This window comes from Cherax quadricarinatus, chromosome 75, assembly GCF_038502225.1.
Source record: "Cherax quadricarinatus isolate ZL_2023a chromosome 75, ASM3850222v1, whole genome shotgun sequence".
NCBI lineage: Eukaryota > Metazoa > Arthropoda > Malacostraca > Decapoda > Parastacidae > Cherax > Cherax quadricarinatus.
Window position 1 is genome coordinate 5,136,635 of NC_091366.1, and position 19,747 is coordinate 5,156,381.

Here is a 19,747-nt window from a genome sequence, read left to right on the forward strand (position 1 = left end):
AAGTGAAACCTTGGTGTCAAGTCGTGGTTGGTTTGAATGTTTTAAGAAACGTTTAAAGCTACATAACATACATATAAATAACAGGAGAGACTACAAGTGTCGACGAGGAAGTCACAGCTGCTTACCTAGCTTCACTATTATGTCAATTTTCTCCCTCATGTCTGTCAGCATTCAGTTTTTATGATACGTAGCGGGTTTCTTACATAATTCTGAAAAATATTTGATACCTAAAATAATACAAATATCAACACAGTAAATACACGGCTCTATATCGCCCCAGAGTGACCTCTCAACACTACCTTGTCCTACGAATTTAACTCTTTTTATATTAATAGCCTATGGTAAAATTGGCTTTGTTATATGCGGTTTACAAGAACCTATCGATGTTAAGTGAGGACTTCCCGTATTAAGGTACATTTTTCTGAACACACTTAACTTTGATTGTATTTAACACGGGTTGAGTAACACAAAGGTCATACAATGCTGACTTTGGTGAAGATTTAATTCAATAAGCTTCACCAAATAAGGTCAGCACAATATGACCCTCTTGGGTTTAGCACTTATGATTATAATAATAAATCACAATTTACGGTATATTTAAAATATATAATTATTATATATCCTTGTAATCTTGTTTAAAACTGAGTGAAGTAAATGTGTTAACGATTGTTTATATGTTAAATGACCTTACAGAGTGCTAGAGAACCCTCCAGAGTGCATGAGAACCCTCCAGAGTGCTTGACAACCCTCCAGAGTGCTTGAGAACCCTCCAGAGTGCTTGACAACCCTCCAGAGTGCTTGACAACCCTCCAGAGTGCTTGAGAACCCTCCAGAGTGCTTGAGAACCCTCCAGAGTGCTTGAGAACCCTCCAGAGTGCTTGACAACCCTCCAGAGTGCTTGAGAACCCTCCAGAGTGCTTGAGAACCCTCCAGAGTGCTTGACAACCCTCCAGAGTGCTTGAGAACCCTCCAGAGTGCTTGAGAACCCTCCAGAGTGCTTGACAACCCTCCAGAGTGCTAGAGAACCCTCCAGAGTGCTTGAGAACCCTCCAGAGTGCTTGACAACCCTCCAGAGTGCTAGAGAACCCTCCAGAGTGCTTGAGAACCCTCCAGAGTGCTTGAGAACCCTCCAGAGTGCTAGAGAACCCTCCAGAGTGCTAGAGAACCCTCCAGAGTGCTAGAGAACCCTCCAGAGTGATTGACAACCCTCCAGAGTGCTTGAGAACCCTCCAGAGTGCTTGAGAACCCTCCAGAGTGCTTGAGAACCCTCCAGAGTGCTTGACAACCCTCCAGAGTGCTTGAGAACCCTCCAGAGTGCTTGAGAACCCTCCAGAGTGCTTGAGAACCCTCCAGAGTGCTTGAGAACCCTCCAGAGTGCTTGAGAACCCTCCAGAGTGCTTGACAACCCTCCAGAGTGCTTGAGAACCCTCCAGAGTGCTTGAGAACCCTCCAGAGTGCTTGACAACCCTCCAGAGTGCTTGATAACCCTCCAGAGTGCTTGAGAACCCTCCAGAGTGCTAGAGAACCCTCCAGAGTGCTAGAGAACCCTCCAGAGTGCTAGAGAACCCTCCAGAGTGCTTGAGAACCCTCCAGAGTGCTTGAGAACCCTCCAGAGTGCTTGACAACCCTCCAGAGTGCTTGACAACCCTCCAGAGTGCTTGACAACCCTCCAGAGTGCTTGACAACCCTCCAGAGTGCTAGAGAACCCTCCAGAGTGCTTGAGAACCCTCCAGAGTGCTTGACAACCCTCCAGAGTGCTTGAGAACCCTCCAGAGTGCTTGACAACCCTCCAGAGTGCTTGACAACCCTCCAGAGTGCTTGACAACCCTCCAGAGTGCTTGACAACCCTCCAGAGTGCTTGACAACCCTACACAGCACTTGAGAACCCTCCAGAGTGCTTGAGAACCCTCCAGAGTGCTTGACAACCCTACACAGCACTTGAGAACCCTCCAGAGTGCTTGAGAACCCTCCAGAGTGCTTGAGAACCCTCCAGAGTGCTTGAGAACCCTCCAGAGTGCTTGAGAACCCTCCAGAGTGCTTGAGAACCCTCCAGAGTGCTTGAGAACCCTCCAGAGTGCTTGAGAACCCTACACAGCACTTGAGAACCCTCCAGAGTGCTTGAGAACCCTACAGTGCTTGAGAACCCTACACAGCACTTGAGAACCCTCCAGAGTGCTTGAGAACCCTCCAGAGTGCTTGAGAACCCTACACAGCACTTGAGAACCCTCCAGAGTGCTTGAGAACCCTCCAGAGTGCTTGAGAACCCTACACAGCACTTGAGAACCCTCAGAGTGCTTGAGAACCCTACACAGCACTTGAGAACCCTCCAGAGTGCTTGAGAACCCTACACAGCACTTGAGAACCCTCCAGAGTGCTTGACAACCCTACACAGCACTTGAGAACCCTCCAGAGTGCTTGAGAACCCTCCAGAGTGCTTGAGAACCCTCCAGAGTGCTTGAGAACCCTCTAGAGTGCTAGAGAACCCTCCAGAGTGCTTGATAACCCTCCAGAGTGCTTGAGAACCCTCCAGAGTGCTTGAGAACCCTCCAGAGTGCTAGAGAACCCTTCAGAGTGCTTGAGAACCCTCCAGAGTGCTAGAGAACCCTCCAGAGTGCTTGAGAACCCTACACAGCACTTGAGAACCCTCCAGAGTGCTTGAGAACCCTCCAGAGTGCTTGAGAACCCTACACAGCACTTGAGAACCCTCAGAGTGCTTGACAACCCTACACAGCACTTGAGAATCCTCCAGAGTGCTTGACAACCCTACACAGCACTTGAGAACCCTCCAGAGTGCTTGACAACCCTACACAGCACTTGAGAACCCTCCAGAGTGCTTGAGAACCCTACACAGCACTTGAGAACCCTCCAGAGTGCTTGAGAACCCTCCACAGCACTTGAGAACCCTCCACAGCGCTTGACAACCCTACACAGCACTTGAGAACCCCCACAGCACTTGAGAACCCTCCACAGCACTTGAGAACCCTACACAGCATTTGAGAACCCTACACAGCACTTGAGAACCCTCCACAATGCTTGAGAACCCTCCACATCACTTGAGAACCCTACACAGCATTTGAGAACCCTACACAGCACATGAGAACCCTCCACAGCGCTTGAGAACCCTCCACAGCGCTTGAGAACCATCCACAATGCTTGAGAACCCACCGCAGTGCTTGAGAGCAGTCCACAGCGCTTGAGAACCCTCCAGGACTTGAGAACCCTCCACAGTGTTTCAGAACCATCCACAGCGCTTGAGAACCCTCCACAGTGCTTGAGAACCCTTCACAGCGCTTGAGAACCCTTCACAGTGCTTGAGAACCCTACAGAGTGCTTGAAAACCCTCCACAGTGCTTGAGAACCCTCCACAGCGCTTGAGAAATCTCCACAGTGCTTGAGAACACTCCACAGTGCTTGAGAGCCCTACACAGTGCTTGAGAACCCTCCACAGTGCTTGAGAACCCTACACAGCGCTTGAGAACCCTCCAGTGCTTGAGGACCCTCCACAGTGATTGAGAGCCCTACACAGCGCTTGAGAACCCTCCACAGTGCTTGAGAACTCTCCAAAGCGCTTGAGAACCCTCCACAGTGCTTGAGAAACCACCACAGCGCTTGAGAACGCTACACAGCGCTTGAGAACCCTACACAGTGCATGAGAATTTTCCACAATGCTTGAGAGCCCTACACAGCGCTTGAGCACCCTGCACAGCGCTTGAGAACCCTGCACAGCGCTTGAGAACCCTCCACGGTGCTTGAGGACCCTCCACAGCGCTTGAAAACCCTCCACAGCCCTTCAGAACCCTTCACAGTGCTTGAGAACCCTACACAGCGCTTGAGAACCCTTCACAGCGCATGAGATCTCTCCACAGCGCTTGAGAACCGTCCACAGCAGTTGAGAACCGTCCACAGCGCTTGAGAACCGTCCACAGCGCTTGAGAACCGTCCACAGCGCTTGAGAACCCTTCACAGCGCTTGAGAACAATCCACAGCGCTTCAGAAACCTCCACAGTGCTTGAGAACCCTCAAAAGCGCTTGAGAACCCAACACAGCGCTTGAGAACCCACCACAGTGCTTGAGAGCCCTACACAGCTCTTGACAACCCTCCACAGTGCTTGAGAACCCTCCACAGCGGTTAAGAACCCTTCACAACGCTTGAGAACCCTCCACAACGCTTGAGGACCCCCAACAGCGCTTGAAAACTTTCCACAATACTTGAGAACCCTCCACAGTGCTTAAGGTCCATCCACAGTGCTTGAGAGCCCTACAGAGCGCTTGAGAACCCTCCACAGTGCTTGAGAACCCTCCACAGCGCTTGAGAACCCTTCACAGCGCTTGAGAACCCTCCACAACACTTGAGAACCCTCTACAACGCTTGAGGACACCCCACAAAGCTTGAAAACTTTCCACAATACTTGAGAACCCTCCACAGTGCTTAAGGTCCATCCACAGTGCTTGAGAGCCCTACAGAGCGCTTGAGAACCCTCCACAGCGCTTGAGAACCCTCCAGAGCGCTTGAGAACCCTCCACAGCGCTTGAGAACCCTTCACAGTGCTTGAGAACCCTACAGAGTGCTTGAGAACCCTCCACAGTGCCTGAGAACCCTCCACAGCGCTTGAGAACCCTCCACAGCGCTTGAGAACCCTCCATAGCGCTTGAGAACCCTCCACAGCGCTTGAGAACCCTCCACAGCGCTTGAGAACCCACGACACCGCTTGAGAGACATACACAGCGCTTGAGAACCCTCCACAGCGCTTGAGAACCCTCCACAGCGCTTGAGAACTCTCCACAGTGCTTGAGGACCCACGACACCGCTTGAGAGACATACACAGCGCTTGAGAACCCTCCACAATGCTTGAGAACCCTTCACAGCGCTTGAAAGCCCTCCACAGCGCTTGAGAACCCTCCACAATGCTTGAGAACCCTTCACAGCGCTTGAAAGCCCTCCACAGCGCTTGAGAACCCTCCACAATGCTTGAGAACCCTCCACAGCGCTTGAGAACCTCTCACAGCGCTTGAGAACCCTCCACAGCGCTTGAGAACCCTCCACATTACTTGAGAACCCTCCACAGTGCTTGAAAGCCCTACACAGCGCTTGAGAACCCTCCACAGTGCTCGAGAGCCCTACACAGCGCTTGAGAGCCCTCCACATTGCATGAGAACCCTCCACAGCGATTGAGAACCCTCCACAGTGCTTGAGAGCCCTACACAGCGCTTGAGAACCCTCCACAGCACTTAAGAACCCTTCACAGCGCTTGAGAACCCTCCACAGCACTTAAGAACCCTTCACAGCGCTTGAGAACCCTAAACAGCGCTTGAGAACCCTCCAGTGCTTGAGGACCCTCCACAGTGATTGAGAGCCCTACACAGCGCTTGAGAACTCTCCAAAGCGCTTGAGAACCCTCCACAGTGCTTGAGAACCCTCCACAGCGCTTGAGAACGCTACACAGCGCTTGAGAACCCTACACAGTGCATGAGAATTTTCCACAATGCTTGAGAGCCCTACACAGCGCTTGAGAACCCTGCACAGCGCTTGAGAACCCTGCACAGCGCTTGAGAACCCTCCACAGTGCTTGAGGACCCTCCACAGCGCTTGAAAACCTTCCACAGCCCTTCAGAACCTTTCACAGTGCTTCAGAACCCTACACAGCGCTTGAGAACCCTTCACAGCGCATGAGATCCCTCCACAGCGCTTGAGAACCGTCCACAGCAGTTGAGAACCGTCCACAGCGCTTGAGAACCGTCCACAGCGCTTGAAAACCCACCACAGTGCTTGAGAACCCTCAAAAGCGCTTGAGAACCCTCCACTGCTTGAGAGCCATACACAGCGCTTGAGAACCCTCCACAGTGCTTGAGTACTCTCCACAGCGCTTGAGAACAATCCACAGCGCTTCAGAAACCTCCACAGTGCTTGAGGACCCTCCACAGTGCTTGAGAGCCCTACACAGCTCTTGACAACCCTCCACAGTGCTTGAGAGCCCAACACAGCGCTTGAGAACCCTCCACACTGCTTGAGAGCCCCACACAGCGCTTGAGAACCCTCCACAGTGCTTGAGAACCCTCCACAGCGCTTAAGAATCCTTCACAACGCTTGAGAACCCTCCACAGTGCTTGAGTACTCTCCACAACGCTTGAGAACCCTTCACAGCGCTTGAGAACAATCCACAGCGCTTCAGAAACCTCCACAGTGCTTGAGAACCCTCAAAAGCGCTTGAGAACCCAACACAGCGCTTGAGAACCCACCACAGTGCTTGAGAGCCCTACACAGCGCTTGAGAACCCTCCACAGTGCTTGAGAACCCTCCACAGCGCTTAAGAACCCTTCACAACGCTTGAGAACCCTCCACAACGCTTGAGAACCCTCCACAACGCTTGAGGACCCCCCACAGCGCTTGAAAACTTTCCACAATACTTGAGAACCCTCCACAGTGCTTAAGGTCCATCCACAGTGCTTGAGAGCCCTACAGAGCGCTTGAGAACCCTCCACAGTGCTTGAGAACCCTCCACAGCGTTTGAGAACCCTCCACAGCGCTTGAGAACCCTCCACAGCGCTTGAGAACCCTCCACAGTGCTTAAGGTCCATCCACAGTGCTTGAGAGCCCTACAGAGCGCTTGAGAACCCTCCACAGTGCTTGAGAACCCTCCACAGCGTTTGAGAACCCTCCACAGCGCTTGAGAACCCTCCACAGCGCTTGAGAACCCTCCACAATGCTTGAGAACCCTCCACAGCGCCTTAGAACCCTCCACAGCGCTTGAGAACCCTTCACAGCGCTTGAGATCCCTTCACAGTGCTTGAGAACCCTACAGAGTGCTTGAGAACCCTCCACAGTGCCTGAGAACCCTCCACAGCGCTTGAGAAATCTCCACAGTGCTTGAGAACACTCCACAGTGCTTGAGAGCCCTACACAGCGCTTGAGAACCCTTCACAGCGCATGAGAACCCTTCACAGCGCTTGAGAACCGTTCACAGCGCTTGAGAACCATCCACAGCGCTTGAGAACCCTCCACAGTGCTTGAAAACCCTCCAGTGCTTGAGAACCCTACACAGTGCTTGAGAACCCTCCACAGTGCTTGATAACCCTCCACAGCGCTTGAGAACCCTCCACAGCGCTTGAGAACCCTCCACAGCGCTTGAGAACCCTCCACAGCGCTTGAGGACCCACGACACCGCTTGAGAGACATACACAGCGCTTGAGAATCACCCTCAGTCCTTGAGAGCCCTCCACAGCGCTTGAGAACCCTCCACAATGCTTGAGAACCCTCCACAGCGCTTGAGAACCTCTCACAGCGCTTGAGAACCCTCCACATTACTTGAGAACCCTCCACAGTGCTCGAGAGCCCTACACAGCGCTTGAGAGCCCTCCACATTGCCTGAGAACCCTCCACAGCGATTGAGAACCCTCCACAGTGCTTGAGAGCCCTACACAGCGCTTGAGAACCCTCCACAGCACTTAAGAACCCTTCACAGCGCTTGAGAACCCTACACAGCGCTTGAGAACCCTCCACAGTGCTTGAGAACTCTCCAAAGCGCTTGAGAACCCTCCACAGTGCTTGAGAACCCTCCACAGCGCTTGAAAACGCTACACAGCGCTTGAGAACCCTACACATTGCATGAGAACTTTCCACAATGCTTGAGAGCCCTACACAGCGCTTGAGAACCCTGCACAGCGCTTGAGAACCCTGCACAGCGCTTGAGAACCCTCCACAGTGCTTGAGGACCCTCCACAGCGCTTGAAAACCTTCCACAGCCCTTCAGAACCTTTCACAGTGCTTGAGAACCCTACACAGCGCTTGAGAACCCTTCACAGCGCATGAGATCCCTCCACAGCGCTTGAGAACCATCCACAGCAGTTGAGAACCGTCCACAGCGCTTGAGAACCCACCACAGTGCTTGAGAACCCTCAAAAGCGCTTGAGAACCCTCCACTGCTTGAGAGCCATACACAGCGCTTGAGAACCCTCCACAGTGCTTGAGTACTCTCCACAGCGCTTGAGAACAATCCACAGCGCTTCAGAAACCTCCACAGTGCTTGAGGACCCTCCACAGTGCTTGAGGACCCTCCACAGTGCTTGAGAGCCCTACACTGCTCTTGACAACCCTCCACAGTGCTTGAGAGCCCTACACAGCGCTTGAGAACCCTCCACACTGCTTGAGAGCCCCACACAGCGCTTGAGAACCCTCCATAGTGCTTGAGAACTCTCCACAGCGCTTAAGAACCCTTCACAACGCTTGAGAACCCTCCACAGCGCTTGAGAACCCTCCACAGTGCTTGAGGTCCCTTCCCAGTGCTTGATGACCCTACACAGAATTGAGAACCCTTCACAGTGCTTGAGAACCCTCCACAGTGCTTGAGAACCCTCCACAGTGCTTGAGAACCCTCCACAGCACGTGAGAACCGTCCACAGTGCTTGAGAACCGTCCATAGCGTTTGAGAACTCACCATAGTGCTTGAGAACCCTCCACAGAGCTTGGGAACCCTCCACAGTGCTTGAGAGCCATATATAGCGCTTGAGAACCCTCCACAGTGCTTGAGAACTCTCTACAGCGCTTGCGAACCCTTCACAGCGCTTGAGAACAATCCACAGCCTTTGAGAAACCTCCACAGTGCTTGAGGACTCTCCACAGTGCTTGAGAGCCCTACACATCGCTTGAGAACCCTACACAGTGGTTGAGAGCCCTACACAGCGCTTGAGAACCCTCTGCAATGCTTGAGAACCCACCACGCTTGAGAACAATCCACAGCCTTTGAGAAACCTCCATAGTGCTTGAGGACTCTCCACAGTGCTTGAGAGCCCTACACTTCGCTTGAGAACCCTACACAGTGGTTGAGAGCCCTACACAGCGCTTGAGAACCCTCCTCATTGCTTCAGAACCCTCTACAGCGCTTGAGAACCCTCCACAGTGCTTGAGAACCTTCCACAGCGCTTGAGAACCCTCCACACTGCTTGAGAACCATCCACAGTGCTTGAGAACCCTCCACAGCGTATGAGAACCCTCCACAGTGGGTGAGGTCCATCCTTAGCGCTTGAGAACCCTCCACAGCGCTTGAGAACCCTCCACAGCACTTGAGAACCCTCCACAGTGCTTGAGAACTCTCCACAGTGCTTGAGACCCTTCCACAGTGCTTGAGAGCTCTACACAGCGCTTGAGAACCCTCCACAGCGCTTGAGAACCCTCCACAGCGCTTGAGAACCCTCCACAGCGCTTGAGAACCCACCACAATGCTTGAGAACCCACCATAGCGCTTGGGAACCTTCCAGAGCGTTTGGGAACCCTCCGCAGCGCTTGGGAACCCTCCCCAGCGCTTGAGAACCCTCCACAGTGCTTGAGAACTCTCCACAGCGCTTGAGAACCCCCCATAGCGCTTGAGAACCCACTAAAGCGCTTGAGAACCCACCACAGCATTTAAGAACCCTCCACAGCGCCCTGAGAACGCTGCACAGCGCTTGAGAACCCTCCACAATGCTTCAGAACCCTCCACAGCGTTTGAGAACCCACCAGAGCGCTTGAGAACCCACCAGAGCGCTTGAGAACCCACCACGCTTGAGAACCCACCAGAGCGCTTGAGAACCCTCCACAGCGCTTGAGAACCCTCCGCAGCGCTTGAGAACCCTCTGCAATGCTTGAGAACCCTCCACAGCGCTTGAGAACCCTCCACAGAGCTTGGGAACCCTACACAGTGCTCGAGAACCCTCCAAAGAGCTTGAGAACCCTCCGCGGTGCTGGAGAACCCACCACAGTGCTTGAGAACCCTGCAAACAGCTTCAGAACCCTCAACAGTGCTTGAGACCCCACCATAGCGTTTGAGAACCCACAAAAGAGCTTGAGAACCCTTCACAGTGCTTGAGAACCCTACGCAGTGCTTGAGAACCCTCCACAGCGCTTGAGAACCCTTTACAGTGCTTGAGAACCCTTCAGAGCGCATGGGAACCCTCCAGAGCGCTTGAGAACTTTCCACAGTGCTTGAGAACCCACGACAGCGCTTGAGAACCGTCCTCAGTGCTTGAGAGCACTACACAGTGCTTGAGAACCCTCGACAGCGCTTGAGAACCCACCACAACGCTTGAGAACCCACCATAGCGCTTGAGAACCCACCACAGCGCTTGAGAACCTACCACAGCGCTTGAGAACCGTCCACAGTGCTTGACAGCACTACACAGTTCTTGAGAACAATCCACAGCGCTTGAGAACCCTGTACAGTGCTTGAGAACCCCGTACAGTGCTTGAGAACACTCAACAGCGCTTGAGAACCCTCCACAGCGCTGAGAACCCACCACTGCGATTGAGAACCCACCACAGCGCTTGAGAACCCACCACAGCGCTTGAGAACCCACCACAGATCTTGAGAGCCCTTCAGAGCGCTTGAGAACCCACCAGAAAGCTTGAGAACCCTCCAGAACGCTTGAGAACCCTCCACAGTGCTTGAGGTCCCTCCACAGTGCTTGAGTGCCCTCCACAGCGCTTGAGAACCCTCCACAATGCTTGAGAACCCTCCACAGCGCTTGAGAACCCTCAACAGCGCTTGAGAACCCACCACAGCGCTTGAGAACCCACCACAGCGCTTGAGAACCCACCACAAAGCTTGAGAACCCTCAACAGCGCTTGAGAGCCCTCCACAGCGCTTGAGAACCCTCCACAGCGCTGAGAACCCACCACAGCGCTTGAGAACCCACCACAAAGCTTGAGAACCCTCCACAGCGCTTGAGAACCCTCCACATCGCTTGAGAACCCTCCAGAGCGCTACAAAACCCTGCACACTGCATAAGAACCCTACACAGCGCTTGAGAACTCTTCCCAGCGCATGAGAACCCAACAGTGCTTGAGAACCCACCACAGTGCTTGAGAACCCAGTGCTTGAGAACCCACCACTAAGCTTGAGAACCCTTCACAGTGCTTGAGAACCCACCAAAGCGCATGAGAACCAACAACTATGCTTAAGAACCCTCCACACACTTGAGAACCCACCACTGCGCTTGAGAACCATCCACAGAGCTTGGTAACCTCCACATATATAAAAAACCCTCCAGAGAGCTTCAGAACCCTACACAGTACTTGAGAACCCTACACAGTGCTTGAGAACCCTCCACAGTGCTTGAGAACCGTCCATAGCACTTTAGAACCCTACACAGTGCTTGAGAACCCACAACAGAGCTTCAGAACCCATCACAATGCTTAAGAACCAACGACAGCCCTCAAATACCCACCACAGCCATCGAGAAACAAAGACAGTCCTTGAGAACCCTACATAGTGCTTGAGAGCCCTACTAAGTGCTTGAGAACCCTACACAGCGCTTAAGAACCCACCAGAGCGCTTGAGAACCCTACACAATGCTTGAGAACCCTCCACAGCGCTTGAGAACCCACCACTGCGATTGAGAATCCACCACAGCGCTTGAGAGCCTTCCACAGCGCTTGAGAACAGTCCACAGCGCTGAGAACCCACCACAGCGCTTGAGAACCCACGACAACGCTTGAGAACCCTCCACACACTTGAGAACCCACTACAGCGCTTGAGAACCCACCACAGCGCTTGAGAGCCCTACACAGCGCTTGAGAGCCCTCCACAGCGCTGAGAACCCACCACAGCGCTTGAGAAACCACAACGCTTGAGAACCCTCCACAGCGCTTGAGAACCCTCCACAGTGCTTGAGGTCCCTCCACAGCGCTTCAGAACCCTCCACAATGCTTGAGAACCCCCCACAGTGCTTGAGAATCCTCCACAGCGCTTGAGAAACCACCACAACGCTTGAGAACCCTCCACATCGCTTGAGAGCCCTACATAGTGCTTGAGGTCCCTCCACAGTGCTTGAGAACCCTCAACAGCGCTTGAGAGCCCTACATAGTGCTTGAGAACCCTCCACAGTGCTTAAGAACTCACCACAGTGCTTAAGAACCCACCACAGCGCTTGACAACCCTCCACAGCGCTTGAGAACCCACCACAGCGCTTGAGAACCCTCCACAGCACTTGAGAACCCTCCACCACGCTTGAGAACCCTCCACATCGCTTGAGAGCCCTACATAGTGCTTGAGAACCCTCCACAGTGCTTAAGAACTCACCACAGTGCTTAAGAACCCACCACAGCGCTTGACAACCCTCCACAGCGCTTGAGAACCCACCACAGCGCTTGAGAACCCTCCACAGCACTTGAGAACCCTCCACCACGCTTGAGAACCCACCACAGCGCTTAAGAACCCACCACAGCGCCTGAGAACCCACCACAGCGCTTGAAAACCCTCCACAGCGCTGAGAACCCACAACAGCGCTTGAGAACCCTCCACAGCGCTTAAGAACCCTCCAGAGTGCTTGAGAGCTTGACACAGCGCTTGGAAACCCTCCACAGTGCTTGAGAGCTTTACACAGTGCTTGAGAACCCTTCACAGCGCTTGAGAACCCTCGACAGTGCTTAAGAACTCACCACAGTGCTTAAGAACCCTCCACAGCGCTTGAGAGCCTACCACAGAGCTTAAAAACCCTCCACAGCGCTTGAGAACCTACCACAGAGCTTGAGAACCCTCCGCAGCGCTTGAGAACCCACCACAGCGTTTGAGATCCCACCACTCCGCTTGAGAACCCATCCCACCGCTTGAGAATCCTCCACAGCGCTTGAGATCCCTCCACAGTGCTTGAGGTCCCTCAACAGTGCTTGAGGACCCTCCACAGCGCTGGAGAACCCTCCAGAGCGCTTGAGAACCCTACACAGTGATGGAGAGCCCTACACAGCGCTTGAGAACCCTACACAGCGCTTGAAAACCCTCCACAGTGCTTGAGAACCCTCCACAGTGCTTGAGAACTCACCACAGTGCTTAAGAACCCTCCACAGCGCTTGAGAACCCAACACAGCGCTTGAGAACCCACCACAGCGCTTAAGAACCTCCACAGAGGTTGCGAACACACCACAGCGCTTGAGAACCCTCAACAGCGCTTGAGAACCCGCCACAGGGCTTGAGAACACCAGAGCGCTTCAGAACCCTCCACAGAGGTTGCGAACACGCCACAGCGCGTGAGAACCCACCACAGCGCTTGAGAACCCACCACAGCGCTTGAGAACCCACCTAGCGCTTGGGAACCCTCCACAGCGCATGGGAACACTCCACAGCGCTTGAAAGCCCTACACAGTGCTTGAGAACCCTACACAGTGCTTGAGAACCATTCACAGCGCTTGAGAACCCTCGACAGTGCTTAAGAACTCACCACAGTGCTTAAGAACCCTCCACAGCGCTTGAGAACCTACCACAGAGCTTGAGAACCCTCTACAGCGCTTGAGAACCCTCCACAGTGCTTGAGGTCCCTCAACAGTGCTTGAGAACCCTCCACAGCGCTGGAGAACCCTCCAGAGCGCTTGAGAAACCTACACAGTGCTGGAGAGCCCTACACAGCGCTTGAGAACCCTACACAGCGCTTGAAAACCCTCCACAGTGCTTGAGAGCCCTACAGTGCTTGAGAACCCTTCACAGCGCTTGAGAGCCCTCCACAGTGCTTGAGAACTCTCCACAGTGCTTAAGAACTCACCACAGTGCTTGAGAACCCTCCACAGCGCTTGAGAACCCACCACAGCGCTTGAGATCCCTCCGCAGCGCTTGAGAACCCACCAGACCGCTGGAGAACCCACCCCAGCGCTTGAGAACCTCCACAGAGGTTGCGAACACACCACAGCGCTTGAGAACCCTCCACAGCGCTTGAGAACCCGCCACAGGGCTTGAGAACACCAGAGCGCTTCAGAACCCTCCACAGAGGTTGCGAACACGCCACAGCGCGTGAGAACCCACCACAGCGCTTGAGAACCCACCACAGCGCTTGAGAACCCACCTAGCGCTTGGGAACCCTCCACAGCTCTTAATTACCCACCACAGCGCTTGGGAACCCTCCACAGCGCATGGGAACACTCCACAGCGCTTGAAAGCCCTACACAGTGCTTGAGAACCCTACACAGTGCTTGAGAACCATTCACAGCGCTTGAGAACCCTCGACAGTGCTTAAGAACTCACCACAGTGCTTAAGAACCCTCCACAGCGCTTGAGAACCTACCACAGAGCTTGAGAACCCTCCACAGCGCTTGAGAACCCTCCACAGTGCTTGAGGTCCCTCAACAGTGCTTGAGAACCCTCCACAGCGCTGGAGAACCCTCCAGAGAGCTTGAGAAACCTACACAGTGCTGGAGAGCCCTACACAGCGCTTGAGAACCCTACACAGCGCTTGAAAACCCTCCACAGTGCTTGAGAGCCCTACAGTGCTTGAGAACCCTTCACAGCGCTTGAGAGCCCTCCACAGTGCTTGAGAACTCTCCACAGTGCTTAAGAACCCTCCACAGCGCTTGAGAACCCACCACAGCGCTTGAGAACCCTCCGCAGCGCTTGAGAACCCACCAGAGCGTTTGAGAACCCACCAGACCGCTGGAGAACCCACCCCAGCGCTTGAGAACCTCCACAGAGGTTGCGAACACGTCACAGCGTTTGAGAACCCACCACAGGGCTTGGAACCTTCCACAGCGCTTTAAAACCCTAGACAGCGCTCGAGAACCCTCGACAGCGCTTGAGAACCCTCCACAGCGCTTGAGAACCCACCATAACGCTTGTGAACCCTCCACAGGGCTTGAGAACCCACCACAGCGCTTGAGAACTCTCCACAGCGCTTCGAAACCCACCACAGCGCTTGAGAACCCTCCACAGCGCTTGGAAACCCACCACAGCGCTTGAGAACTCACCACAGAGCTTGAGAATCCACCACAACGCTTGGGAACTCTCCACAGCGCTTGAGAACCCTCCACAGCGGTTGAGAACCCTCCACAGCGTTTGAGAACCCTCCACATCGCATGAAAACCCACCACAGCGCTTGAAAACCCACCACAGCGCTTGAAAACCCACCACAGCGCTTGAGAACCCATAATAGCGCTTTAGAACACTCCACAGCGCTTGGGAACCCTCCACGGCGTTTGGGAACCCTCCGCAGCACTTGGGAACCCTCCACAGCGCTTGAGAACCCTCTACAGCGCTTGAGAACCCTCCACAGCGCTTGAGAACTCTCCACAGCGCTTGAGAACCCTCCATAGCGCTTGAGAACCCACCAAAGCGCTCGAGAACCCACCACAGCTTTTGAGAACACTCCACAGCGCCCTCAGAACCCTGCATAGCGCTTGAGAACCCTCCACAATGCTTCAGAACCCTCCAAAGCGCTTGAGAACCCACCAGAGCGCTTGTGAACCCACCAGAGCGCTTGAGAACCCTCCGCAGCGCTTGAGAACACTCCAGAGCGCTTGAGAACACTCCAGAGCGCTTGAGAACCCTCCACAGCGCTTGAGAACCCACCACAGCTCTTGAGAACACTCCAGAGCGCTTGAGAACCCACCACAGCGCTTGAGAACCCTCCACAGAGCTTGGGAACCCTACACAGAGCTTGGGAACCCTACACAGAGATTGAGAGCCCTCCACAGTGCTTGGGAACCCTACTAAGTGCTTAAGAACCCTCTACAGCGCTTGAGAACCTTACACAGTGCTTGAGAACCCACCACAGTGCTTAAGAACCCACCGCAATGCTTGAGAACCCTACACAGTACTTGAGAAAACTACACAGCGCTTGAGAACCTTACACAGTGCGTGAGAACCCAGCAGTGTTTGAGAACCCTACAAAGCGCTTGAGAACCCTATACAGCGCTTGAGAACACTACACAGCTCTTGACAACCTTACACAGTGCTTGAGAACCCTTCACAATGCTTGAGAACCCACCACAGTGCTGTGCTTAAGAGCCCACCACAATGCTTGAGAACCCTACAGTGCTTGAGAACCCTCCAGAGCTTGAGAACCCTCCGTGGTGCTTGAGAACCCTACAAACATCTTCAGAACCCTCAACAGTGCTTGAGAACCCACGACAGTGCTTGAGAACCCTTCACAGTGCTTGAGAACCCTCCAAAGAGCTTGAGAACCCTCCGCGGTGCTGGAGAACCCACCACAGTGCTTGAGAACCCTACAAAGAGCTTCAGAACCCTCAACAGTGCTTGAGAACCCATCACAGTGCTTGAGAACCTACTACAGTGCTTGAGAACCCACCACAGCGTTTGAGAACCCACAAAAGAGCTTGAGAACCCTTCACAGTGCTTGAGAACCCTACGCAGTGCTTGAGAACTCTCCACAGTGCTTGAGAACCCTCCACAGCGCTTGAGAACCCTTTACAGTTCTTGAGAACCCTTCAGAGCGCATGGGAACCCTCCACAGCGCTTGAGAACCCTCCACAGTGCTTGAGAACCCTCCACAGCCATTGAGAACCCACCACATCGCTTGAGAACTCTCCACAGTGCTTGAGAATCCACCTCAGCGCTTGAGAAAGGTCCAGAGTGCTTGAGAGCACTACACAGTGCTTGAGAACCTTCGACAGCGCTTGAGAACCCACCACCGCGCTTGAGAACCCACCACAGCGCTTGAGAACCCTGCACAGCGTTTGAAAACCCTCCACAGTGCTTGAGAACCCACCTCAGCGCTTGAGAACCGTCCACAGTGCTTGACAGCACTACACAGGTCTTGAGAACAATCCACAGCGCTTGAGAACCCTGTGCAGTGCTTGAGAACCCTGTACAGTGTTTGAGAACCCTCAACAGTGCTTAAGAGCCCTCCACAGCGCTTGAGAACCCTTTACAGCGCTTGAGAACCCTCCAGTGCTTTAGGACGCTCGACAGCGCTTGAGAACCCTCCAGTGCTTGAGAGCCCTAGACAGCGCTTGAGAACCCTCCACAGCGCTTCAAAACCCTCCACAGTGCATAAGAACCCTACACAGCGCTTGAGAACCCTTCACAGCGCATGAGAACCCTCCACAGCGCTTGAGAACCGTCCAAAGCACTTGAGAACCGTCCAGAGCGCTTGAGAACCGTCTACAGCGCTTGAGAACCCACCCAAGTGCTTGAGAACCCTGAAAAGCGCTTGAGAACCCAACAGCGCTTGAGAACCCTCAGAAGCGCTTGAGAACCCAATAGTGCTTCAGAACCCTTCACAGAGCTCGAGACCCCACCACAGCGCTTAAGAACCCTCCACACACTTGAGAACCAACAATGCTTAAGAACCCTCCACACACTTGAGAACCCACCACTGCGCTTGAGAACCATCCACAGAGCTTGGTAACCTCCAATATAAAGAACCCTCCAGAGAGCTTCAGAACCCTACACAGTGCTTGAGAACCCTCCACAGTGCTTGGGAACCGTCCATAGCACTTTAGAACCCTACACAATGCTTGAGAACTCACCACAGAGCTTCAGAAACCACCACAATGCTTAAGAACCAACGACAGCCCTCAAATACTCACAGGACATCCATCGAGAAACCAAGACAGTGCTTGAGAACCCTACATAGTGCTTGAGAGCCCTACAAAGTGCTTGAGAACCCTACAAAGTGCTTGAGAACCCTCCACAGCGTTTGAGATCCCTGCACAATGCTTGAGAACCCACCACAGCGCTTCAGAACCCACCACAGCGCTGAGAACCCACCACTGCGATTGAGAACACACCACAGCGCTTGAGTACCCACCACAGCGCTTGAGAGCCCACCACAGCGCTTTAGAACCCTCCACAGTGCTTAAGAGCCCTGCACAGAGCTTGAGAACCCACCACAACGCTTGAGAGCCCTCCACAGCGCTTGAAAACCCTCCACAGCGCTTGAGAACCCTCCACAGTGCTTGAGGTCCCTCCACAGAGCTTGAGGTCCATCCACAGTGCTTGAGTGCCCTCCACAGCGCTTGGGAACCCTCCACAATGCTTGAGAACCCTCCACAGCGCTTGAGAACCCTACACAATGCTTCAGAACCCACCACAGCCCTTGAGAACCCTCCACAGCGCTTGAGAACCCTCCACAGCGCTGAGAACCCACCACAGCGCTTGAGAACCCAACACACCGCTTGAGAGCCCTCCACAGCGCTTGAGAACCCTCATCAGCGCTGAGAACCCACCACAGCGCTTGAGAACCCTCCACATCGCTTGAGGTCCCTCCACAGTGCTTGAGTGACCTCCACAGCGCTTCATAACCCTCCACAGCGCTTGAGAACCCTCCACATCGCTTGAGAACCCTCCACAGTGCTTGAGAACCCTCCACAGCGCTTGAGAACCCTCCACAGTGCTTGAGGTCCCTCCACAGTGCTTGAGTGACCTCCACAGCGCTTCATAACCCTCCACAGCGCTTGAGAACCCTCCACATCGCTTGAGAACCCTCCACAGTGCTTGAGAACCCTCCACAGCGCTTGAGAACCCACCACAGCCCTTGAGAACCCACCACAGCCCTTTAGAACCCTCCACAGCGCTTGAGAACCCACCACAGCGTTTGAGAAGCCACCACACCGCTTGAGAACCCACCACAGCGCTTGAGAACCCACCACAGCGCTTGAGAACCTCCACAGAGGTTGCGAACACACCACAATGCTTAAGAACCCACCACAGCCATCGAACAAACCAAGACAGTGCTTGAGAACCCTACAAAGTGCTTGAGAACCCTCCACAGCGCTGAGAACCCACCACTGCGATTGAGAACCCACCACAGCGCTTGAGGACCCTCCACAGCGCTTGAGAACCCTCCACAGCGCTTGAGGACCCTCCACAGCGCTTGAGAATCCTCCACAGCGCTTGAGGTCCCTACACAGTCCTTGAGGACCCTCCACAGCGCTTGAGAATCCTCCACAGCGCTTGAGGTCCCTACACAGTCCTTGAGGACCCTCCACAGCGCTTGAGAATCCTCCACAGCGCTTGAGGTCCCTACACAGTCCTTGAGGACCCTCCACAGCGTTTGAGAACCCTCCACAGCGCTTGAGGTCCCTACACAGTCCTTGAGAACCCACCACAGCGTTTGAGAACCCTCCACAGCGCTTGAGAACCCACCACAGAGCTTGAGAACCCACCACAGAGCTTGAGAACCCACCACAGCGTTTGAGAACCCACCACTCCGCTTGAGAACCCACCCCACCGCTTGTGAAACCTCCACAGCGCTTGAGGTCCCTCCACAGTGCTTGAAGTCCCTCAACAGTGCTTGAGGACCCTCCAGAGCGCTTGAGAACCCTCCACAGTGCTTGAGAGCCCTACACAGTGCTTGAGAACCCACCACAGCGCTTGAGAACCCTCCGCAGCGTTTGAGAACCCACCACAGCGTTTGAGAACCCACCACACCGCTTGAGAACCCACCCCACCGCTTGAGATCCCACCACAGCGCTTGAGAACCCACCACAGCGCTTGAGAATCCACCACAGAGGTTGCGAACACAACTGCGCTTGAGAACCCTCCACAGCACTTACGAACCCTCCACAGCGCTTGAGAACCCGCCACAGGGCTTGAGAACACCACAGCGCTTCAGAACCCTCCAGAGAGGTTGCGAACACGCCACAGCGCTTGAGAACCCACCACAGGGCTTGGGAACCCTCCACAGCGCTTGAGAACCCACCACAGCGCTTGAGAACCCACCACAGCGTTTGGGAACCCTCCACAGCGCATGGGAACACTCCACAGCGCTTGGGAACCTTGCACAGCGCTTGAGAAACCTAGACAGCGCTCGAGAACCCTCGACAGCGCTTGAGAACCCTCCACAGCGCTTAAGAAGCCTGCACAGCGGTTGAGAACCCTCCACAGCGCTTAAGAACCCTCCACAGCGGTCGGAAACCTACCACAGCGCTTGAGAACCCTCCACAGCGCTTAAGAACCCTCCACAGCGCTTGGAAACCCACCACAGCGCTTGAGAACCCACCACAACGCTTGGGAACCCTCCACAGCGCTTGAGAACCCATCACAGCGCTTGAGAA

The 19,747-nt window shown here is 54.2% G+C and overlaps 1 protein-coding gene across 1 annotated transcript in view; it reads right to left on the minus strand.

Annotated features, from left to right (window-relative positions):
* LOC128691883 (lachesin-like) overlaps window positions 1-19,747 on the minus strand; it is a 68,485-nt gene that overhangs the window by 7,800 nt on the left and 40,938 nt on the right. The gene's annotated exons all lie outside the window — the stretch shown is intronic.